Raw genomic sequence first — 25,770 nt, 5'->3', positions numbered from 1 at the left:
TCCTGATTGTAATTCATTTTGCTTGCATATCAATCTTGTTGGGTTTGAATGTATACAAAGAATACTAATCACTGCACTGTATGTCTTTAATCTCTATCATAAAGAATCTTTGTTTGCATATGCAGGATTTTCAATAATAATTGCATAAAGAGTAAGTCAGACACTTTGATTACTAGTAATCTTTTCACAATGTATAAGATTTTACACTTGAGGATAAGTTTTTTTTTCCTTCAATTATTTGTTTTTCCCTGTCAGGTTAGGTATCCTCTCATTTGTATGCCCATCTTAGAGGATGTATCAATAATAGCTAATATTCAATATGGCAAAATAGTGAGAAAACCTTAATCAAAAAGTGCCAATTAATAAACTTTCAATTTGAGAATACACTTAAAACAATACTTAATCCAGAGAGGCATAATTTGAATAATTTACTCCTTTAACTATAATATCCTTTTCTTCTGCATTCCCAAAGATGCAATGTTTAACACACAATACAAAAAATCATTTCAAATTTTGTTTAACAAAGAGCTGGAACAAAATTTTAAAAAATAAACAAAAAGAAGCTACAAAGCAAAGATTATATTTTCAGAAAAAATTTGATGGAGCAACAAGGGTTTGTATTTGTCCCTCCATTCTTTAATTCTCCCACAATAAGTCCTGTTCAGAAATATGTGAAAATCTGAAATCACTTCTTGCCTGTGAACAATGTCATGAAGCCTCTGGGTTCCAAGGCAAGAAACAGGTTCAGCCTGATCAATGTGGTGGAATTTAATTAGAGTTCTCAACTATGGTTATCAATCTGTACCTCAGCGCTAACTTTTGAGTGTATCTTCTAGAAATCCACCTGCTATATGATTTTTCTCCTGGATAACACTAAATCTCTGAAGATCATATCCTAGGCCTCCTCCCATCTCCTTCAATTTAGCCAGTGAATTTCTATAACCATTAATACTCTCCTTTCTTCATTTTGATGACTATATTTTGATCAAGTTTTCTAGTTGTTGACCATGCTATTTAAACATATTACAAACCAATTTCTAGTATAGTAGGATATAGGTTATAATAAGATATAGTGGAATTAAATGAACGAATTAAGTAACTGAACCTACTAACACATAGAATCTATAAAATGTGTCACTGTTTTCTTTTCATAGTAATTTAAAAAATTGGAATCACTTTTCCCTCCATTTTGTTGAGTCTCCCATATATGTGTAGACATGTTTCGGGCTTCTAGAAGCACTGGTGGTTTCACCACTTATTTAATATTGCAAGAAGTCATCATCACAGCAGTCGTGCTCTGAAGTCCCAAAGCTAATATTTACTTGTGAGACATTTTGCATTACCTCATAAGCATGAGAAATTTAATAAAGTTATTATCCCCATTTTGCACATGAACAAACTAAGAATTAATAAAGTTAAATAACTTGCAAAGGTAAGATACCTGGCAAGCCAAGAACCTTGGAAGCCCAATCAGATTCCTAATCTCATGCATTTCACAGTCATTTATTTCCTCAATTAAGGTACTATTCAGGTCTACCTTATATGGAATAGAATGAGAATAATATGCATATGTTTTCTTATTTGATCCTGTTAACTCTGGGAAACAAGCAGGGGAAATATATGTAGCTTGTTTCTACGTATCAGGAAATTTGTATTTAGAAATGTAAAATGAATGACACAGGACTACAAATTTAGTTTATGGTAGAATCTAGACCAGAACCCAGGTCCCCTGAGAAGAAATTCAGTGTTTTTCATAGTTATTCTGTGACTTATCACTGTCTGACTAGGTTCACGTTTTCAAAGCAATTTTAAGTAGCTGATACCTCTGTTTTCTCAAGTAATAAACCAAAAAAAAGAAAAAAATGAAGATATGCTTTAAAAATTATTCATACATTAAAGACACAAAAAACATCATTGTATTGATAAAATGCATGCACACACACTATTTATGACTTTTTGTGATTTTAACATTTTCTTCTTCAAATGTAGTATTCAAAAGATGACTAGAAAGAGGAGACTTTCCTATAGTGTTTCATGTAAAATTTGTGCTGAGATATTATAAACATGAAATGATTTTCCTCTGAAAAATATTGAAATGTTTCAGAGATAGAGCATTTATTTTGCTCCTATTCAAATACTCTCACACAAGGAGACACTTATTTTCCAGAGACTTATTCTAAAGCTATCCCTAATAAGTGGAAGCCAGTACTTGGTTTGAAACTCAGTAGGCATTCTTTCAAAAGACTTTATTTTGGACTAATGTCTTAGGTAAGGATATGAGATATCCAAAGTATAGAGAGCTAAAAGAAAAATATATCTTCCCACCGCTTTGAGAACAAATTATCTTTTGAGGCGGACATTCAATTTAAGATTAATGATAGTTTTGCATTTGCTTTTCTATTTATCTTTCTTGAAATATGCCATTATTGGTATGTTTGTAATGCTGTCTAGTTTAAACCAGTTTTGTAAATTTTTCTTTATGATAACCATAGAATGCATTATTATAACATAGAATATGCCACTCCTGTTAAATGTGAGGGAAAAGAATTGTGGTGGTTTCTCTGAATTTTAGGACAGTTATTTTTTCCAAATATATTTAAAAATGACAAACAAAACCGACACTAGGAGATATATTTTGCAATTTAGTTAGATGCCTTTTGAAATTTCTAAAATTGTTAAGCTTCAGGTGTTCTTAAATCATAAATAAGGTGATTATATAATTTGTCTAAAGCAGAACAATTTTGAGGATGAAAGAAGCATTTTTGGTAATTGTATGAAGGTAGACAAACAGGGGTATGTTCACCTCAATTGTAAGGGGCATTGACATTTCTTTCTGTTTGCTTCCCAAAAGTAATTGCCTGTCCTCAAGTCATTGTGTGCTTATTTGTAAAGACCCGTAATATCATTTGGGACCAGTTCTGTTTGACTTTCTCTTTCATTTTCTTTTTTGAGATAAAATTGTATAATTCTCATATGCCAAATAGGGAGAAATAATTAAGCTTAATTTTGAACCAGTAAGTTTAAAAATATTTTCTATGGGCATTAAAGGATTTGGCTTGCAATGAACTTACCTGCTATTAGTTGGGTTGAAAGGAATGAAAAATGCTTATGATTCTTTCATATGGTGGCCACCAGGAATATTATATTGCAATAGCCTGTAATTACCCACACATTTCCCTTTTATTTAGCGAGAAGAGAAATATAGAAAATAAAAAACACTCCCAGCAAGATCAAGGCCATTAGCTCCTCTCTCTTTCATAAACACTAGGAAGTGTATAAGAATGAAAATCCCATTTAAAAACAAGTTCATTTTTCTAAACATGATATATCAACTACACTGAAGTGTGACCTCCTGTCAGATGTTCTTAATGGGAAGGAAAAATATATTTTCATATTCTATTTCTGAGGGAGAAACACACACACAATTGAGCAAAAATGCACACAAACTCTTAACCTATGCCCTATATATCTGTCACAACTGTCTCTCAATGCAGAGAATTCATGCATTCAACAAAGCATATCTTGAGCACTCGCTGTGTGCCAGAAGTACAAGCCCGCAGTTGAAAGGGAGATGCAGACCATATATTAATAACCAACCAAAAAGCAATCACCAAGTTGTGAAAACTTTGAGCAAGACAGTAGAAACAAATGGGTGGTACTGACTTAAAATATGATTAGGATAAAGACACAGGCTAAAAAGTCAGAGTGAGGGGCCAGGGGGTCAGTGTGAACAGTGGTCTTGAACCAGAAAGAGCTTGGAGACCAATAAGGTAATCACTCTTGCATTACAATATATGATGTCTCAATATAAAGATGCCAAAATATTTGTCTGCTTTCATTTATAAGAAAGATTTTTTCCCCCAAGATCCAAGGCAATCATACAAGAGAATCTGAAATGTGTGGTATCCAGAAATACTCATAGCACTCTGCTAACTCTTACTCCTAAATTATTGTAATATGTTTTTACTTTTTTGTGATGTTCCACACAACCTGTAAAGATTAAATGCTGGGCAGAGGATTTAACTGCTGTTCCCAGGAAAAGAAAAGGCCTTGGTGAGGGATGTAGAACAGGAAGGTAACACCGCCTTTTACTGTGATTGTATTTACTTTTTGACACTGATTCAGAATGGTTGAATTTGCATAACAATTTGTGGAGATGTTAGGTGCATCTATGCAATGTAAGATATTGCTTGAATTCACAGAACCCCTATCCCTTAAGAAAAGTTTATTGTTTAGAATTCTCCAATAAAGACATCACAGTTGAGGATGGGGATATTTGTATGTTCACAGTAACGTCATCTAATAGCTACCTTTACTCTAAGATACATAATTTGAAACTATTATTTTTATTTTTTAAATTAGCCATTATTTCATTTAAGAAATACATCAGAAATCTTAGGGAGCAGGCTTAAGCTGCCTGTAGATTCTAATTCTGTCATGACTATTTGGAGTGTCAGTAGGGGATGCCCCAAGCTCTATAACAATGAGGGTCATAGGGACAATGAGTGGACATGTTGAAGATGCTGCTATGGACAGAATTGTGTCCCCCAAAATTCATATGCTGCAGCCCTAGCCCTGGTGTGATGATGCTTTTTGGAGGTGGGGCCTTTGGAGGGTAATTATGGTTTCATGAAGTCATGAAGGTGAAGCCCAGGTCCTATGGGATTAGTGCCCTTATAAGAGGAGACTCCAGTGGGCTTTCTGTCATTCTGCCTCTCTCTGCCATGTGAGAACACAGAGAGAATGCAGCCATCTACCAACCAAGAAGAGAACCTCACCAGAAGGCAATCCTGCTGACACCTTGATCTTGGACTTACAGCTGCCAGAACTGTGAGAAAATAGATGTCTATTGTTTAAGGTATTTTTGTTTTAGCAGACTAAGACAAACGCCTTGGCCCGTAAGACATACCCCCAAAGCTGTCTGAGTACGTGGTAGAACATGTGCTTCTTTAAGCATGGCCTTTGGACAGCTTGCATAAAAAACACCTGGGAAGCCTATTAAAATTCAGATTCCTGGGCCAAAATAGAACTACTGAACCCCAATTGCTGGAGATGGGGCCCCAGAGCTGACACGGCAGGATCTTCTCATTTTCCTGGTAATCTAGACTGTAAGCAGCACAAAGGCAAAGATAATTTCTGTTTCATTCAATACTGGGCTGGCAGCACCTAGCAGGAGGCAGGTTATATGCTAGATGCCTCATAGGTGACTTGCTGAAGTGGGAACAAAGGTTCCATTTAAATTCTATAAATTATGACAAGAATGCAGGCAAAACAAATGTATTCTGAGGAGACCAGCAAGGCAAAATATTTTAGGAGCCCATTTAAACCGTAAAAGAGGATTGATTTGACATAGGGTAAAAATCCAGTAAAGTCATCAAAGGCAAACTTTTTGTGACTGTTAGTTTGTGTTACATAATCCACCTACTGCTGTAGGTTGGGAGTAAATAAGTCACACATGTTTGAATTTATTTTCTTTTATTTTTTTGAGACTGAGTCTCACTCTTGTGCCTAGGCTGGAGAGCAGTGGCATGATCTCAGCTCACTGCAGCCTCAACCTCCCTGGGCTCAAGTAATCCTCCCACCTCAGACTCCCTAGTAGCTGGGACTACAGGCATATGCTACCATGACTTGCTTTTTTTTTTTTTTTTTTTTTTTTTTGTAGAGACAAGATTTCACCATGTTGGCCAGGTTGGTCTCAAACTCTTCCGTTTAACCAATCTGCCAGCCTCAGCCTCCTAGACTGCTGGGACTGCAGTCATCAGCAATAGTGCCTGGCCTGAATTTATTTTCAATACCCATGTTAGACACAGCTTTTCACAAAGCTCTGAGTGCCTCCAGTAGAGAGTACTTCTAGATCTGCTATATATTTTTCATCAATACATGTAGTCATACCGTTAGTGAGGTGGGCAAATACTATTCTGAGAATAAAAAATGCTAGACTTTGTGCTCACTTCAGCAGCACATATACTAAAATTGGAATGATACAGAGAAGATTAGCGTGGCTCCTGTGCAAGGATGACACGCAAATTCGTGAAGCATTCCATATTTTTAAGAAAGCTAAGAATCTTGAAAAAGGGTTAGACAAATTGCTAACTGGGATAACTAGTGTAGGGAAGAATATAAATGACCTGATGGAGCTGAAAAACACAGCACGAGAACTTCATGAAGCATACACAAGCTTCAATAGCCAATTTGATCAAGTGGAAGAAAGGATATCAATGATTGAAGATCACATTAATGAAATAAAGCAAGAAGACAAGATTAGAGAAAAAAGAGTGAAAAGAAATGACCAAAGCCTCCAAGAAATATAGGACTATGTAAAAAGATCAAATCTATGTTTGATTGGTGTACTTGAAAGTGACGAGGAGAATGGAACCAAGCTGGAAAACACTCTTCAGGATATTATCCAGGAGGACTTCCCCAACCTAGCAAGGCAGGCCAACATTCAATTCAAGAAATACAGAGAACACCACAAGGATATTCCTCAAGAAGAGCAACCCCAGACACATAAACATCAGATTCACCAAGGTTGACATGAAGGAAAAAATGTTAAGGGCAGCCAGAGAGAAAGGTCAGTTTACCCACAAAGGGAAGCCCATCAGACTAACAGTGGATCTCTCAGCAGAAACCCTACAAGCCAGAAGAGAGTGGGGGCCAATATTCAACACTCTTAAAGGAAAGAATTTTCAACCCAGAATTTCATATCCAGCCAAACTAAGCTTCATAAGTGAAGGATAAATAAAATTCTTTACAGACAAGCAAATGCTGAGAGATTTTGTCACCACCAGGCCTGCCTTACAAGAGCTCCTGAAGGAAGCACTAAACATGGAAAGGAACAACTAGTAGCAGCCACTGCAAAAACATGCAAAATTGTAAAGACCATTGATGCTATGAAGAAACTGCATCAACTAATGGGCAAGATAATCAGCTAGCATCATTATGACAGGATCAAATTCACGCATAACAATATTAACCTTAAATGTAAACAGGCTAAATGCCCCAATTAAAAGACACAGACTGGCAAACTGATAAAGAGTCAAGACCCATTGGTCTGCTGTATTCAGGAGAATGAATTCATTCAATTCTTGAACTGAATGTTGGCCTGCCTTGCTAGGTTGGGCAAGTTCTCCTGGATAATATACTTAAGAGTGTTTTCTAACTTGGTTCCATCTCACGTGCAAAGACACACATAGGCTCAAAATAAAGGGATGGAGGAAGATCTACCAAGCAAATGGAAAGCAAAAAAAAAAAAAAAAAAAAACAGGGACTGCCATCCCAGTCTCTGATAAAACAGACTTAAAGCCAACAAAGATCAAAAGAGACAAAGAAGGGCATTACATAGTGGTAAAGGGATCAATGCAACAAGAAGAGCTAACTATCCTAAATATATATGCATTCAATACAGGAGCACCCAGATTCGTAAAGCAAGTTCTTAGAGACCTACAAAGAGACTTAGACTCCCACACAATAATAGTAAGAGACTTTAATGCCCCACTGTCAACATTAGACAGATCAACGAGACAGAAAATTAACAAGGATATCCAGGACTTGAACTCAGCTCTGCACCAAGCAGACCTAATAGACATCTACAGAACTCTCCACCTCAAATTAATGGAATATACGTTCTTCTCAGCACCACATCACACTTATTCTAAAATTGACCACATAATTGGAAGTAAAACACCCCTCAGAAAATGTAGGAGAAATTACAACAAACTGTCTCTCAGTCCACAGTGCAATCAAATTAGCACTCAGGATTAAGAAACTCACTCAAAACTGCACAACTACATAGAAACTGGACAACCTGCTCCTGAATGACTACTGGGTAAATAACAAAATTAAGGCAGAAATAAAGATGTTCTTTGAAACCAATAAGAACAAAGACACAATGTACCAGAATCTCTGGGACACATTTAAAGCAGTGTTTAGAGGGAAATTTATAGCTCTAAATGCCCACAAGAGAAAGCAGGAAAGATCTAAAATTGACACCCTAATGTCACAATTAAAAGAACTAGAGAAGCAAGAGCAAACAAATTCAAATGCTTGCAGAAGAAAAGAAATAACTAAGATCAGAGCAGAACTGAAGGAGAGAGAGAGACACAAAAAACCCATCAAAAAATCAATGAATCCAAGAGCTGGTTTTTTGAAAAGATCAGCAAAATAGATAGACCACTAGCCAGACTAATAAGAAAAGAGAGAAGAATCAAATAGAGACAATAAAAAATGATAATGGGGATATCACCACTGATCCCACAGAAATACAAACTACCATGAGAGAATGCTACAAACACCTCTGTACAAATAAACTAGAAAATCTAGAAGAAATGGATAACTTCCTGGACACATACACCCTCCCAAGACTAAACCAGGAGGAAGTCAAATCTCTGAATAGACCAATAACAGGTTCCGAAATTGAGGCAATAACTAATAGCCTACCAACCAAAAACAAGTCCAGGACCAGACGGAATCACAGCCAAATTATAGCAGATGTACAAAGAGGAGCTGGTACCATTCCTTTTGAAACTATTCCAATCAATAGAAAAAAAAAAGGGAATCCTCCCTAACTCATATTATGAGGGCAACATCATCTTAATACCAAAATCTGGCAGATACACAACAAAAATAGAAAATTTTAGGCCAATATCCCTGATGAACATCAATGCAGAAATCCTCAATAAAATACTGGCAAATCAAATCCAGCAGCACATCAAAAAGCTTATCCACCAGGATCAAGTCAGCCTCATCCCTAGGATGCAAGGCTGGTTCAACATATGCAAATCAATAAATGTAATCCATCAGATAAACAGAACCAATGACAAAAATCTTATGATTATCTTAATAGATGTAGAAAAGGCCTTCAACAAAATTTAACAGCCCTTCATGCTAAAAACTTTCGATAAATTAGGTATTGATGGAACATATCTCAAAATAATAAGAGCTATTTATGTCAAACCCACAACTGATATCATACTGAATGGAAACTGGAAGCATTCACTTTGAAAACTGGCACAAGGCAAGGATGCCCTCTCTCACCACTCCTATTCAACCTAGTGTTGGAAGTTCTAGCCATGGCAATCAGGCAAGAGAAAGAAATAAAGGATATTCAGTTAGGAAAAGATGAAGTCAAATTGTCTCTATTTGCAGATGATATGATTGTATATTTAGAAAACCCCTTCATCTCAGCGCAAAATCTCCTTAAGCTGATAAGCAGCTTCAGCAAAGTCTCAGGATACAAAATCAATGTGCAAAAATCACAAGCATTCCTATACACCAATAACAGACAAACAGAGAGCCAAATCATGAGTGAACTCCCATTCACAATTGCTTCAAAGACAATAAAATACCTAGGAATCCAACTTACAAGGGATGTGAAGGACCTCTTCAAGGAGAACTACAAACCACTGCTCAACAAAATAAAAGAGGACACGAACAAATGGAAGAACATTCCATGCTCATGGATAGGAAGAGTCAATAATGTGAAATGGCCATACTGCCCAAAGTAATTTATACATTCAATGCTATCCTCATCAAGCTACCACTGACTTTCTTCACAGAATTGGAAAAAAAAAATACTTTAAATTTCATATGGAACCAAAAACGAGCCTGCATAGCCAAGACAATCCTAAACAAAAAGAACAAAGCTGAAGGCATCATGCAACCTGACTTCAAACTATACTACAAGGCTACAGTAACCAAAACAGCATGTTACTGGTACTAAAACAGATATACAGACCAATGGAACAGCACAGAGGCCTCAGAAATAACATCACACATCTACAACCATCTGATCTTTGACAAACCTGACAAAAACAAGCAATGGGGAAAGGATTCCCTATTGAATAAATGGTGCTGAGAAAACTGGCTAGTCATATGCAGAAAGCTGAAATTGGATCCCTTCCTTACACCTTATACAAAAATTAACTCAAGGTGAATTAAAGACTTAAATTAAGACCTAAAACTATAAACCTAAGCAATACCATTCAGGATATAGGCATGGGCAAAGAGTTCATGACTAAAACACCAAAAGCAATGGCAACAAAATCCAAAATAGACAAATGGGATGCAATTAAACTAAAGAGCTTCTGCACAGCAAAAGAAACTATCATCAGAGTGAGCATGCAACATACAGAATGGGAGAAAGTTTTTGCAATCTATCCATCTGACAAAGGGCTAATATCCAGAATCTACAAAGAACTTAAACCAATTTACAAGAAAAAAACAAACAACCCCATCAAAATGTGGGCGAAGGATATGAACAGACACTTCTCAAAAGAAGACATTTATGCAGCCAACAAAATTATGAAAAAATGCTCATCATCACTGGTCATTAGGGAAATGCAAATCAAAACCACAGTGAGATACTATCTCATTGCCAGTTAGAATGGTGATCATTAAAAAGTCAGGAAACAACAGATTCTGGAGAGGATGTGGACAAATAGGAATGAACACTTTTACCCTGTTAGTGGGAATTTAAATTAGTTCAACCATTGTGGAAGACAGTGTGACAACTCCTCAAGGATCTAGAACTAGTAATACTATTTGACCCAGCAATCCCATTACTGGGAATATACACAAAGGATTATAAATCATTCTACTGCAAAGACGATTTTATAACATGCACACGAGTATTTATTGCAGCACTGTTTACAATAGCAAAGTCTTGGAACCAACCCAAATGCCCATCAATTATAGACTGGATAAAGAAAATGTGGCACATATACACCATGGAATACTGTGCAGCCATAAAAAAGGATGAGTTCATGTCCTTTGCAGGGACATGGATGAATCTGGAAACCATCATTCTCAGCACAGTAACACAAGAAGAGAAAACCAAACACCACATGTTCTCACTCATAAGTGGGAGTTGAACAGTGAGAACACATGGACACAGGGAGGGGAACATCACACACTGGGTGGGGCCTGTCCTGGGGTGGGGGACTGGATGAAGGATAGCATTAGAAGAAATACCTAATGTAAGTGATGAGTTTATGGGTGCAGCAAACCACCATGGTACATGTATACCTATGTAACAAACCTGCATATTATGCACATGTACCCTAGAACTTAAAGTATAATAATAATAATAATAATAAAATTCTAGACTTTGGCACAAGCCACATGTTCAAGAATAAATGTATTAATATTCCTTAAATCTCAATTGTCTGGGGTTGTATTTGATTTTGATGGTCCCTACATACGTAAAATTCCATTAATCTGTGATTACACCATTAGGATCTTTTTCCCAAATACTGATTGTTTAGCCTGGAAGCTACAGAAGATTTCAAAAGACCTTGTGAATTAAAACAGAGCAAGGGATTGCCCCCTTCCTTCCCCTTGTAAGAACTTGTAAGGCCTTGTAAGTCTCTGAAGGGAAATAAAAGTTTATAATAATCATGCTTAGATGACTTCTGCATCCACAAGTTCCATATCTGCTGATTCAAACAACCGTGGATCAAAAATATTTGCAGGAAAAAAAATAACAATATGACAATAGGAATAATGTAAACAAAAAATACAATTTAACAACCACTTACACAGCACTTACACTAGTCAGGCGTTATAGGTAATGTAGACCTGAGGATGTTCGTAGATTATGTGCGTATACTAAGCAATTTTATCTAAGACCGTTGAATTATGGTATCCAGGGGGTCCTGGAGCCAAAGTCCCACAGATACACAGGGATGACTGTAAATGTGTAGAATTTTTTTTTTCTTTCATCTGCATCCACTTTGATAGGGCCAAACAAGTGGCAGAAGGCAAAAAGTACGTGGAAGTGATTAAATATGTTCCAGATAAATACTGTCATGCTAATATAAAGTCTTGCAAGTCCCGTGTCAATCCTTTCTGAAACAATTAGCTAAATATAGCTACATGTTGGCTATATTGATTAATAAACTGAAAAAAAGACTGTATTTTATACAGTTTACCAGGAAGGGGTATTTTTATTTGTGTTCATTTGTTGGATTTTTTGATGGGAGAAGATAGGTGTGATGGAGGATAATCAAGTCTGGAGAAATTAGGATGTGTTTGTGGGGAGTAATAATGAAATGAAATGGCGTGAACCCGGGAGGCGGAGCTTTGCTGTGAGCCAAGAACGTGCCACTGCACTCCAGCCTGGGCGACAGAGCAAGACTCTGTCTCAAAAAAAAAAGAAATGAAATACAAATATGTGCAAATCCTAGGTTGCTACCAAAACTCAGATCTGTATCCTGATTTCTGGAAGAGAAAATAATAGGACCAGCATCAGTTGTTGTGTATCTCAGCTACTTTTAACAATTCTTAAACTGTCCCATCACTTGCATCTTGTTGGATCTGGCAAATAAATACAACTGATCAGGTCACAGTTCACTGGGAAAATGAACAAACATTCCAACCACCAGCACTATTATTTCATTACCATGCCTTTCCTACTTCTGCTTGTTCTCTGGGTCCAAAGTAAAATTGTGAGCACCCATTGCTTTCAGGAGCAAAAAAGGGATGGACTCTATCACGGAGCAAGGATGGGCTACCATAAGGTAAAGTGTGGAAACCAAGGCCTCTTTGTCTGCTAAGGTAGCAAGGAATAGGCAGGGAATCCAGGGGACCTCTAGTGTTCTCAGAAAGCCTCTAAGTAGATTGGGAGAAAATGTCATTTCCAGATTACTTGCAGCAAGAAATGGTGGTAAGATTAATTTTGTTTGGAGAAAATTGCACAGAATAAGAACTTATTTGTTTACTTTAGAGGTATGTTTCCATTTGATTGTATTTAGTGCAAACATTGACTGTTAGCAAACAATTTATAGATCCGATCTATTACTATAACAGTAGGAGAGCTTTAAATGGGCCTACTGAAAGCCATTACTAAATGAAATACTTTGCATATTAGCAGCAAATCTGCACCCCCTCTATTCCTGAGGAGAGACTCTTACACACAGGGTATGTTAACTCAGGGCCGTGAATTACTGCATGTAAACAGGGAGCATTTATAAGCAAAGAGTTTTCAAATCAATGCTGCATATCCAGCCAGCCTTCCCAAGGAACCTACCTGACCAGCCTCTTGACAATGTGTCTTCTAGAGTCAGGGTGCAGTTCATCCTTTCTCCATTGGCTCCCTTGAAACAATTGCGCAAAGAGGCTTTTTGGTCTCTACCCTTTATAGCAACTTTCTCCATGATTCACGGCCTTTACAGCTCTCCAGCCCAAACACACACACACACACCTCTTACCTGAATTCAAATAGAGTTCTCCCATTAAAATTCACATACCTTTAAAGCAGGTAGTTCTTTAAGCTATTCTAAGTCATTGATCCTTGGAGAAATAATTCAGGATATAAATCTACTCTTTGGAAATTTTCTTTTCTCTATATTAGTATTGTTTTGCCACTTACTACCTTAGGATATTTCTTTGACAATCTTGGAATTCTATTTTTAATCAGAATTGTTGATGTATGATTTACATATAATAAAATTCACCAAATTTAAAGGGTACAATTCATTTAGGCAAATACACTTAATCAAGTAAACATACCAGAAACATGGTGTGGAATATTTCCATCACCCCATAACATTCCCTTTGCCACTTCAGAGTTAATCTCCTACACCCCACATTTAGGCATTTGAAAATATATCTGCTTGCTTTCACTATAGTTTTACTTTCTAGAATGTCTTTTAGTTAGAGTCATTGACTGTGTAATCACTTTTGTCTGGCTTCTTTCTCAGCATAATGCTTTTAAGAGGCCTATACTTTGTTGAGTAGCATCAGTAGCTTATTTCTTTTTGTTGCTGAGTAGTATTCTATTATATCAACATATCAGTGTTTACTTATCTATTCACCAGTTGATGGGCTCTCGGGTTATTTCCACTTAGGTTATAAAGCTACTATGAACATTAGAGTACAAGTCTTTGTATAAACACGTTTCATTTTTCTTGAGTAAATATCTAAGAGTGGGATTGCTGGGTTAAGGAAAATGTCTGTATAGCTCTATAAGAAAGTAGCAAAAATGTTTACCAAACTGATAGTACATTTTTGCATTCCTACTAGGAACATAAAATGTTTCTAATTGCTCTACAATTCTTAATGTAGTCAGATTTTTAATTTTAGGCATTCTAATTGGTGTGTGGTGGTTCCTCATTGTAGCTTTAATTTGCATTTTCCTAATGGCTGGTAACAATACAGGAGTTAAGAAATTACTTAGACAGATACTGAGGGGGGTACGGAAGTCCTCAGTAAGGTTTTCATTTTAATGAAAAGCAGCCCCAAATCATTTTCCTTTCTAACAAAGAGTAGCCTGTAAAATCAAACTGCAGACATAGATGCCAGCAGTTGTGCCAATCATGTTCAAAATGGTGTCCTCATCTCCCCTTTGCTTTATCAGCCATGTGTACAATAAGGTGATGCTGGTCAATGGGAAAGTTCATTTGTATAATAAGATTAGGGTGGGGCAGCTAGCCTTCCCCATGCACTATGTAAACGTCATACCTCATAGAACCAATCTGTGAGCCCTATGTAAATCAGACATTGCCTTCTCAAACCTGACTGTAAAATCCAGCGCATCTGCCGCCTTCCAGTCTTTTCCGCTTGGAGACCCGTCTCTCTCTAGAGAGAGAGCTGTTTCTCTTTCTCTTTTCTTCTGCGTATTAAACCTCTGCTCCTAAACTCCTCGTGTGTATCTGTGTCCTAAATTTTCCTGGCATGAGATGACGAACCCCAGAGTATATACCCCAGACAACATAGCCACTTCATACTGGGGGCTTGTCAGGGATATGCAGGTACAGCATTCATTGAAAGAATCAGTAGAGAAGTGGACTCCATCTCTGTCTTTTCATTTCAGGGCTCTTGGCCTCCATCTTAGAACCAAATCAAACCAAATACTGGGCCCCCTTCAGCCATTTAATAATGATTAGCATGGATACCAGCCTTACAAGACTTGGGGGACAGGCTTACTCGGGAGAATATGGAGAATCCCCCAGCACCCATGGGTTGCTGGGCATGTTGGCTATGTTTGAACCAGCTTCCTTTTACAGAGGACTTAGCTGTCACATGGGGCTGGAAGACGTTTTGGAGCAACTGAGGATTTCTGGCTGGGCCTATCCCCGGGTGTTACCCAAAGGCTTCTGGACTGACCCAGCCTTTAACCGTCCAATGGGGTGTTGGCAGCAGGATCTTCAACTTTTCTATCATAATTTCCTTCTTTCCTGTCCATGACCATCATATCTCATATCCTCTCTGTGTATGCAATGTGTGGAAAGTTTTATAGTTCGGGGAAGCATTCTTGTTTGGCAAGATCAGACAATGTCATAGTAACTGGGGATATAACTCAAGGGAAAGTGTTTTTATGATTTTCTAGAAACAGAGGGACCCCCCCCACAACATACACACACACACATAGTGAGTGTCACCCTCTGCTCTTGGTCTGGAGAGCACATAGCATTTCCAGGTCTCTCACTGCCCTTGGTATGGAGAGTACATGGCATGTCAAGGTCACTCTGCCCTTAGTCTGGAGAGCACATGGAATTTCAAGGTCAACAATGCCACCTAATGGTATAGGGATCTTCTCAATGAGGCACATTGTCGGTCCTTTACCAAAACACTCAATTCTCCCTTTTTGTGCCCCTCTACTAGAAACCAGGCTTTATACTGCTTCTGTGAACAAGAAAACTATACCTTCAACAATTGGGAGTAAAATGTCCTCCAGAACCAAATTTTAGTCTCAATACTGTCCCATCAGCAGAAAAACAGTCATTTGGTCCCTATACTTTTAAGGCACCTATTCTGCCTCCAATTTAAATGGCACTTAATTAGTAAATGGATTTTAAGTTTAGAAGTTAACCAGAACCATTCTCAAAGGGTAGACACTTTAGCACAGGCCATAATAGCAGGGTATAGAGCTCAAATAAGCACACTTCCTCCATTAAGGAGGGAAATGCAAATGTCACAGTCTCTCCCAAGATACATATTTTGGGGAGCCAGGTAGGTCACACAAGTCTAGGAAGTCAAAAGAAAATCACAGGAAGAGGACTAGAGCCACATGGGTGAGTGTGACTAATCCTAATCACTTAGTTCCTCTGGTTCCGTGGCTGGGGGTCATGCCTGCAACCATGGGTGGCACACTCAACAAGGTGCCATGACCCAGGAACCACGGAGGGAAACCAGCAGGGAGGATGCCCTCATTGTCTTCCTCTCCACCCTGGGTCATACCAAAAGGAAGGAGATGAAAGGGATGCCTATTTCTCACTTCTCTTTCTAGATGGGTAACAGATCAGCTTCAGCTTGCAACCCTCAGGAGTGTATCCTGAAGCACAGGGACTCCTTTGACCCTAAGAATTTAAAGAAAAAATGGCCCATTTTCTTTTGCACATGGGCATGGCCTTCTTACTAGACCTTTTGCAGGTGTTACAAAATCAACCTATCTCTTTTAGTAGTCATATCGGGCAGGCCTATGGAGAATGATTCTCCAATGTTAGAGAAGCAACTTCCAGGGGAACAATTGGAAATTCCTCCTTATTTGGGGCTCCCTTAAGTTCCCTTCTCATTACAGGACCTTAGACAAATAAAGGGAGAGTTAGACCAATTTTCTAATGACCCTGATAGTTACATGATAGGTTTCTAAAATTTAACTCAGGTGTTTGACCTCTCATGAAGGGATGCTAGGCTGCTCCTAAGCCAAACCCTAACTGCGGCTGAAAAGCAGGCAGCTCGGCAGGCAGTAGAGGTTCGGAGATGAGCAACATGTCTCCTATTTCTCAATGGGAAGAGAGGTAGTACTTCTTGACAACCATAATTGGAACCCCTAGACTTTTCTATGGCATTTTTCCTTCTTTCACAGTTTAAAATGGCTCTTTTATAATGTTCTTCCAATCTGGGAAAAGTTAATTTCCCCAAACCTTAAAATGCTTGGCTTAGAGTTGAGTTAGGGGGAAGGGAACCCAGAAGCCTGACATGCCAGCAAAAGGGTAAAAAAAAAGTTTTAACAGTCAAGCTTTTGGCTTCTCTCTCCCTGCACAAACCAGTAAAAGGGATGATAAGGATTATTGTTTATATTCTTAAGTTTTAATTAATGATAGAGGATCTGTGAGGATGGTCTTAAGCTGTAGCCAATCTGGCGTACTTGGTGTGTCTTTCTGTATGGTTCTGTCAAAAGAAAGGGTACCTTAGGTTAGGATACAGGTATAGGACCCCATAAGCCCGTTGTTCAAGCCAGCTCAACAAAATGGTCAGTAACAAGGCTGGCTACAGGCCTCCATCTTGATTCATGTCCTTGGGAACATGACCTGTAACCTCATGGTAATACTTTGTTTTAATCTCCACCATTTTACAACGGTGGATGTATTCTTGTGCTAAGTCAGTTCCTGGCTAGAGGCCCTAAAATCAGATCAGCCAGTTTATCGATCTGGGTGGTGCCAGCTGAACCATCAAGGGCAGAGTTTAGAAACTATCTTAAGCCCTGATCTTGAGAGCATTAAAGAAGGGTCAAAATCTTGTAGCATCCAGCTGCATGACTCCTAAGCCATGGTTTCTAATCTTATGGCTAGTTTCTTGGTCTTGTCCCTGGGAAAGAGGGAAGTATATCTTAGGAAGGGACTATGATCATCTTTTTTTTAGACTATAAACTGTAAACCAGGCTCCTCCCAAAGTTGATTTAGCCTATGCCCAGGGATGGACAAGGTCAGCTTTGGGGCTGGAAACAAAATGGAGTTGGGTGGGTCGGATCTCTTTCATTGTCTCAGTCACAATTTTGCAATAACGGTTTCAAAACCTGCTTATCACTCCTTCGAAAATACCTTTTTTAGGGCCTAATAAGCAGGCAGAGCTGAAGGCAAAGACAGATCCCCAAAATTAAGGGTGCCATTTTATACTGGATGTTGGATCCCCAAAAGGAGAGAGATACTGTGGGAGAAGACCTACATTCTCCCATGTACATTCACAGTTAAGTCATAACCTAATTAAGGCTTGTTGGTTTCACCTGTGAGGTTACTTGTAAAGTTCAAAAGCTGAAAATCTGAACTGCTTGGCATGGCTAAAGTCAAGTAACAAGGGATTTAAAAGGATTTTCTTAAAGAGTTCTCAGCTTCAGCCAGGCTTGGTGGCTCACACCTGTAATTCCAGCACTTTGGGAGTCCAAGGCAGGTGGACCACCTGAGGTCAGGAGTTCGAGACCAGCCTGACCAACATGGTGAAACCCTGTCTCTACTAAAAATACAAACATTTGCTGGGTGTGGTGGCACATACCTGTAATCCCAGCTACTCAGGAGGGCTGAGGCAGGAGAATCACTTGAATCCGGGAGGCAGAGGTTGCAGTGAGCTGAGATCATGCCACTACACTCCAGTCTGGGCAACAAGAGTGAAATTCCATCTAAAAAAAAAAAAAAGAAGAAGTAGTTGTCAGCTAAGTTAAAAGTAGATATTCAAGTTATGGGCATATTTAAATGGCCTTTATGTTTTTCTCTTCTTGGATTTTTTTTTTCTGAAAAAAGGTTTTTTTTTTCTGAAAACAATTTTTTTTTCTTTCCAGTTGACTGAATTATTTTTCTCCATTTTTTTCTGTCTTTCCACTCTTAATGCACACAAGAGAGGCCCTAAGATAACTTCCGGTAGCCTGGGACTCCTGGGGTAAAAAAACCTGTTTTCCTCACAAAACCCCAGGAATTAAAAGCAGATAGTTGCCTCTCAAAATCAAAGGCTCTGTTCTGTTTCGCATTGTGTTATCTGACAGTTTTGAGTTTGGAGGGTATCAAATTACTTCACATTATGAGAGAGTTTTGGAGTGTAATAACTAGGTAGGAAATATATTTTAAGTGATGGTTAATAGTAGTTATGGAGGAATGCTTAGCCGCACATTTGACTCAGAGAAGAATGCTCTTGGTCACCTAAAAGATATGGAAACATCTCCATCCCTGACTAAGAGATGAGACTCCCATGGAGAATGGGCTGCATACAAAATAAGCCAATTGGCTTTGGGATGTCTTGCAATGAAATGCATGGTAGAAGCACTGTACTGTCTTCTCCCATAGTATCTCTCTCTTGGGGATCCAAGATCCAGTATAAAGTGACACCCTTAATTTTGGGGATCTGTCTTTGCCTTCAGCTCTGCTTGCTTATTAGGCCCTAGAAATACATGCTATCCTGGCCCTGTTCCTTCAAGGTCTCCACCCTGAAGCCAGTAACCCAATTAAGAAACTGGCAAATGAAATATCTTACAAGTGCTTAATCTTCTGTTTGTGTCACTGTATATGTGTTGTGTGTAATGTCTATAAAGAGATCTAATTGATTGGCTTAAGGAAAAATAAGTGCTAAAGAGATCTAATTGATTGACTTAAGGAAAAATAAGTGCTTAAATTAAATATTTTTTAGTTTATATGACTTTAATCTCTAAGAAATAAAAGTAGTCTTCAGGATTATTCATAAAGTGCAAGTGTTGTCAAAATGCAAATAGGTTTTCTAAATCATACAACTTAGATACTAGTTTTGTTTGTTCCAAGTTTGTATACTGCTGCTTTACAGATAGGTAAGGCTTGGGATGCTGGAAAGAGACCTTATCTGCACTTCTGTCTGGGTCCTAGGCTAGCTGCTTACTAACCAGATTTTTCACCAAAAGTAAAAGTTGCTGAGAGTTAACATTGCAGCATGTATTTGAGATCACTAAACAGTTTTACATACAAGGTGTGTAAAAACAGTAAAATGTGTTTTTAGTAAAAGATTATAAGAAAGCATGGAAATGTAAATTTTGCCAAGGGATGAGGAATTATGTTAAATTTGATAAGATAAAGCTAGAGGTTTAAGAAAGCTATAGTAAGATTGTAAAAAACTAATCTTGCCAAAAAATGTGTAAACATTAAATTCAAAAGGGTATTATATGGTCTTTTCATAAATTGAGCATTGAAATAAAAGCACAGCAAGGTTGTCATAGATGCTAATCTGCCCTTTAGCAAAAGGTGTTGTAAAGGATTTGTAAAGATTTCACCTCATGGTTAAATTGGTTAAGATTAGATGGAATTTTCTATGAGGTTTCATCAAAAGGTGGTTTAACATTAATAAACTAATGCAAGGGTAAAATTTGGCTTTGAACAAAAATTTCATGTAATAGTAAAGGCTAATGAAAGGTTTTTGCATTTTGAGTCATTTTGGCAAAATAAATAATTTATGGCAATCTGGAATTCTATTTCATAACATCAAGTGTTTTAACCCTCTAACATTTAACAGGCCTCCCAAAATCAAACTTTTAAGTTTCAAAATTGCCTTTCCTGATGCCTGGCTTTCTGGATGGTTCAGAGGGCCCCTGACACATCCAGAGAAGAGGTAAATAAGATTATTTGACGTGTTTAGTCACATGGTATTGCCAAAATGATGTCCAATCTTCATTAAGTTATGTTTTGGTGACTAATACTAATATATGTTCCAAAATTGCATGGGACTTCTGAAATTCTAATGTCTAAGTATATGCTGTCAATCATGATTAAGGTTAAATTTATTGTAAACCACAGAGATAACTAAACTTCTTTGTCAGTCATGTTTTTAACTGTAACTACACTGGAAATTTTGTCATTCTCAGACAATTGTTGTCTTGCTTTGTTCCTTCCCAAAAGATGGATTATAATCAAGTTATAAGACTTTAATAGGTGTTTTCAAGTGCAGGTTTCTAATAGTTTTGAAGATTGTAGCATTGGAATAGATAAAAAATGTACAGGACTCATGAAGAACTGAAATGTTCAAGAATATCAAGCAAAACAAGAGTTAACTAAATGGACTGCACTCAGAAAGCTAAAGCATTTTTTTTGATTTTGCTTGAAATATTGCTGATCTTTGTTTTGGTTTTCAGAGTCAAGAAAAATTATTTTGAACTATTTATGACCTTTAATAATAGAGTAAGGTATACTATTGTGAACAAAATTTGGAGCATGTTTGTTTCTCTCTGTCTGGTTCCTCTAGAATTTGGAAACTATCTGTGAGTACTCTTAACTTATGGCAATATAGTTTTTTGCTAACTTATGGCAATATAGTTGTTTGCATTAGTGCAATAAGAATTCATTATTCTTTTTCTTTTTTTTTTGAGATGGAGTTTCATGCTTGTCGCCCAGGCTGGAGTGCAATGGCACAATCTTGGCTCAGTGTAACCTCCACCTCCTGGATTCAAGCAATTCTTCTGCCTCAGCCTCCCAAGTAGCTGGGATTACAGGTGCCTGCCACCATGCCTGGCTAATTTTTTTTTTTTTTTGTATTTTTGGTAGAGACGGTTTCACCATGTTGGTCAGGCTGGTCTCAAACTCCTGACCTCAGGTGATCAGCCCGCCTCCGCCTCCCAAAGTGCTGAGATTACAGGTGTGAGCCACCATGCCCAGCCAAGAATCCATTTGTCTTTTGCCACAGGATGCAATTGGAAAAACTGGTTGTTTTATCAAGACTTTGACTGGAAGGGTATGCTTCCCTTTAAGGAGTCAATCTCAAATTGCAGAGCCAGTAAATACTCCATGAGGAGAAATGGCCTGCCTCATACCTTGTCTAAACCATCCCCATAGAAAGTTCCTAACCTGTGGTCGGTAAAGAATGTCCCTTTCTAACAGGTCTGGTAATTAAAGTGAGTATGGTGCCCATAACCCAGAGGTTTCTTTGTTTGGGAAAATAAAACCAAGGAACTTCATAGACCCCCCAGACGGAAATTCTATATCTTGGCAAGTAAAATTTTAGATGGAAAGAATCTACTACATCACCCTTTGAGGAACTGCTACTCACTTTACTATTTGCTGGGAGCTATACACAGTAGCACCTTCTAACTGAAATATTGGTTTCCATTGCTCTAGTATTTTGCTTAATTATTATCCTTATAGCAGGGTTAATAGTTACAAACAAAAAGGGAACATGAAAGTTTTACAATCCCTGAGTCTGTTACTATTGGGTTTGGTAATATGTCACACTCTGGCTATGCAAAGAAGGTTATAAAGGAAAGAGATTCTATATAAGAAATGATCTTGTATGGTAAATATTTGTCCTGAAGAGAATTGTTGGTTGTTTAAAAGAAGGATGTTTAGGACAAGTCAGAAAGTTTAAGCATGTCTTAGACTGTCTGTGGAAGTCATGAAGGGATTAATAATTGCAGGAAAGATTTAGCCAAGGTTAACACTAAAGTTACTCTAGCCACCCCAATCCAATGCCACTTATCCAAAAAGGAATATCACTTTCATATTAACATTTCAGCAACATCTGGTGGAGGCAAACTAGTGTTACAACCCATTGGAATTGCTGACAGCAATCAAATTCAAAATGATGCTGCAGACAGAACCATGCATGGACATGCCTTTCTTCTGAGGACCCTTAGATTGACCCCAGGGTGAGCCTTAGCTGCTGTTCCCCACACATCACTCTTTTTCAGCAAGAGGTAGCCAGAAAGAGCTGTTGCCCAACACCCCTTAACAGCAGTTAGAGTTCCCACTCCAGAGCGGGGATTGATACTGGAGTTAAGAAGAAATTACATAGGCATATAGTGAGGTTATGGAAGTCCTTGGTACGGTTTTCCTTTTAATGAAAAGTAGCCCCAAATCATTTTCCTTTCTAACAAAGAGTAGCCTGTAAAATCAAGTTGTAGACATAAATTAGCAGTTGTACCAATCATGTTCAAAATGGCAGCCCCACCTTCCCTTCTCTTTATCAGCCACGTGTACAGTAAGGAGCATACAGGATGGTGCTGGTCAACGGAAGAGTTCATTTGCATAATAAGATTAGGGTGGGGTGGCCAGCCTTCCCTATGTGCTATGTAAATGTCATACCTGATCGAACCAATCTGTGAGCCCTATGTAAATCAGACATCGCCTTCTAAAACCTGACTATAAAATACAGCGCCTTTGCCACCTGCCAGTCTTTTCCACTCGGAGACCCGTCTCTCTCTACAGAGAGAGCTGTTTCTCTTTCTCTTCTTTTCTACCTATTAAACCTCCGCTGCTAAACTCCTTGTGTGTGTTCATGTTCTAAATTTTCCTGGCATGAGATGACAAACCCCAGGGTATGTACTCCAGACAATGTAGTTGCTTCAGTGATGCTGAACATCTTTTCATGTACCTATTGGCCATTCCATATCTTCTCTATGGAAATGTCATTCGAATCTTTGGATCTATTTATAAATTGGGCTTTTGTCTTCTTATATAATTGTAAGAGCTCTTTATATATTCTGGATATGAGTCCTTTATCATATATATGTTTTACCAATATTTTCTCCTTTCTGTTGCTTGTCTTTTTAGTTCCTTAATAGCTGTAACTTCAATAAAGTTCAGTTTATCAATTTATTTTATTTTATTTTATTTTATTTGAGATGGAGTCTTGCTCTGTTGCCTGGGCTAGAGTGCAGTGGCGTGATCTGGTCTCACTCCCAGGTTCAAGCGATTCTCCTGCCTCAGCCTCCTGAGTAGCTGGGACTACAGGCATGCGTGACTACGCCCAGCTAATTTTTGTATTTTTAGTAGAGATGGGGTTTCACTATGTTGGTTGGCCGGGATGGTCTCGATTTCTTGACCTCATGATCCACCTGCCTTGGCCTCCCAAAGTGCTGGGATTACAGGCATGAGCCACCGTGCCCAGCCCAATTTATTTATTTTATAATTAGAGTTCTTGCTGTTCTATTTAATTAATACTTTCTTTTCAAATTTTTGAAGATTTTCTCCTAAGTTAATTTTTATAAGTTTCATAGTTTGGCTTTTACGTTTAAGTTTATGAGCCCATAAGAACTATCATGTGTATGTGTCAGGTAAGCTAAATTGAAGTTTTTGTTTTTTATTTTTGCATTTGGATGTCCAATCATTTTAGCACCATGAGTTGGAAAGAATATATGTTCTCTATTAAAATAGCTTGATATTTTGTTTGATATCAATTACAATATACATGTGTATCTCTTTCTAAACTCTCTCCTCTGTTCCATTAATCTATATGTCTATACTTAAACCAATGCCACACTCTCATGATTGTTACATCTTTACAGTCATTCTTGCAATCAGGTGAGTCCTCTAACTCTGTTCTTGTTCAAAACTATTTTGGCTTTCCTAATCCTTTGATTTTCTCATAAATTTTAGAATCAGCTTGCAATCTTTATCAAAAAAAAGGCCACCAGAATATTTTTTGGGATAGCACTGAATCTGTGGATCTATTTAAATAATTGTATGAGTGTTGAACCTTCTGATCCATAAACATGACATATTTCTTCATTTATTTAGATATTCTCAAATTTTCTTACCAGTTATGTACAGCTTTTAGTTACAGATATTGCACCTATTTTAAAAATGTAATCCCAATCATTTTACATATTTGATGTTATCACAAATAATTTGAATTTTTTTGTTTTATTTTCAATGGTTCCTTTATAATATATACAAATACAATTGATTTTGTATATTCGTCTTGAAGCCTTAGATCTCACTAAACTCACGTATTATCTCTTGTAGCTTTTTCAAATTAGATTTTTTAAAAATCTCAACTTTTATTTTAGGTTCATGGGATACATGTGCATGTTTATTACATGGGTATATTGCATGATGCTGAGGTTTGTGGTACAAATGATCCCATCACCTGGGTAGTGAGCATTGTACCCAATAGGTAGTTTTTTAACCCTCGTCTCCCTTCTTCTTTCCTCCCTCAAGTAGTCCCCAATGTCTGTTGTTCCCATCTTTATGTACATGTGTACTCAATGTTCAGCTTCCACTTATGAGAGAACACGTGGTATTTGGTTTTCTGTCCCTGTGGAAATTTGCTTAAAACAATGGTCTCCAGCCACATCCATGTTGCTTCACATGACATGATTTTGTTCTTCTTATGGCTGTGTATTATTCCATCATGTGTATGTACCACATTTTCTTTATCCAGTCCACCACTGATGAGCATCTAGGGTGATTTCATGTCTTTGCTGTTGTGAATAGTGCTGCAATGAACATATGTGTGCTTGTGTCTTTTTGGTAGAACCATTTGTTTTCCTTTGAGTATATACCCAGTAATAGGATTGCTGAATTGAATGGTAGTTCTGTTTTAAGTTCTTTGAGAAATCTCCAAACTGCTTTTCACAGTTGCTGAACTAATTTACATTTTCGTCAACAAGGTATAAGTGTTCTCTTTCCTCCACAACCCCGTCAGCATCTGTTTTTTGTTTGTTTGTTTTACTTTTTAGTAATAGCCATCCTGACTGGTGTGTGATGGAATCTCATTGTGGTTTTGATTTGCATGTCTCTGATGATTAGTAGTGTGGAGAATTTTTTCATATATTTGTTGGCCACTTGTAGGTTTTCTTTTGAAAAGTGTTTGTTTATATCTTTTGCCTGTCCTTTGTTGTTTTTTGCTTGTTGAATTGTTTAATTTTCTTACAGATTCTGAATATTAGACCTTTGTTCTTTTTTTGTTATTATTATACTTTACGTTCTAGGGTACATGTGCACCATGTGCAGGTTTGTTACATATGTGTACATGTGCCATGTTTGTATGCTGCACCCATCAACTCGTCATTTACATTAAGTATATCTCCCAATGCCATCCCTCCCCCCTCCCCCCACCCCACGACAGGCCCCGTTGTGCGATGCTCCCCACCCAGTGTCCAAGTGTTCTCATTGTTCAATTCCCACCTATGAGTGAGAACATGTGGTGTTTGGTTTTTTTGTCCTTGTGATAGTTTCCTCAGAATGATGGTTTCTAGCTTCATCCATGTTCCTACAAAGGACGTGAACTCATCCTTTTTATGGCTGCATAGTATTCCATGGTGTATATGTGCCACATTTTCTTAATCCAGTCTATCATTGATGGACATTTGGGTTGGTTCCAAGTCTTTGCTAT

The 25,770-nt window shown here is 37.8% G+C and overlaps 1 non-coding gene across 1 annotated transcript; it reads left to right on the top strand.

Annotated features, from left to right (window-relative positions):
• The first annotated feature begins 5,943 nt into the window (after window positions 1-5,943).
• Window positions 5,944-6,050, top strand: LOC112440156 (U6 spliceosomal RNA). Its single transcript, XR_003028344.1, has one exon. It is a non-coding gene; the product is annotated as a U6 spliceosomal RNA (small nuclear RNA).
• Window positions 6,051-25,770: the final 19,720 nt, after the last annotated feature.

Source organism: Pan paniscus, chromosome 5, assembly GCF_029289425.2.
Source record: "Pan paniscus chromosome 5, NHGRI_mPanPan1-v2.0_pri, whole genome shotgun sequence".
Classification (NCBI taxonomy): Eukaryota; Metazoa; Chordata; class Mammalia; order Primates; family Hominidae; genus Pan; species Pan paniscus.
The sequence above is the reverse complement of the archived record's forward strand: the minus strand, read 5'-3'. Positions and strand labels throughout refer to the sequence as shown.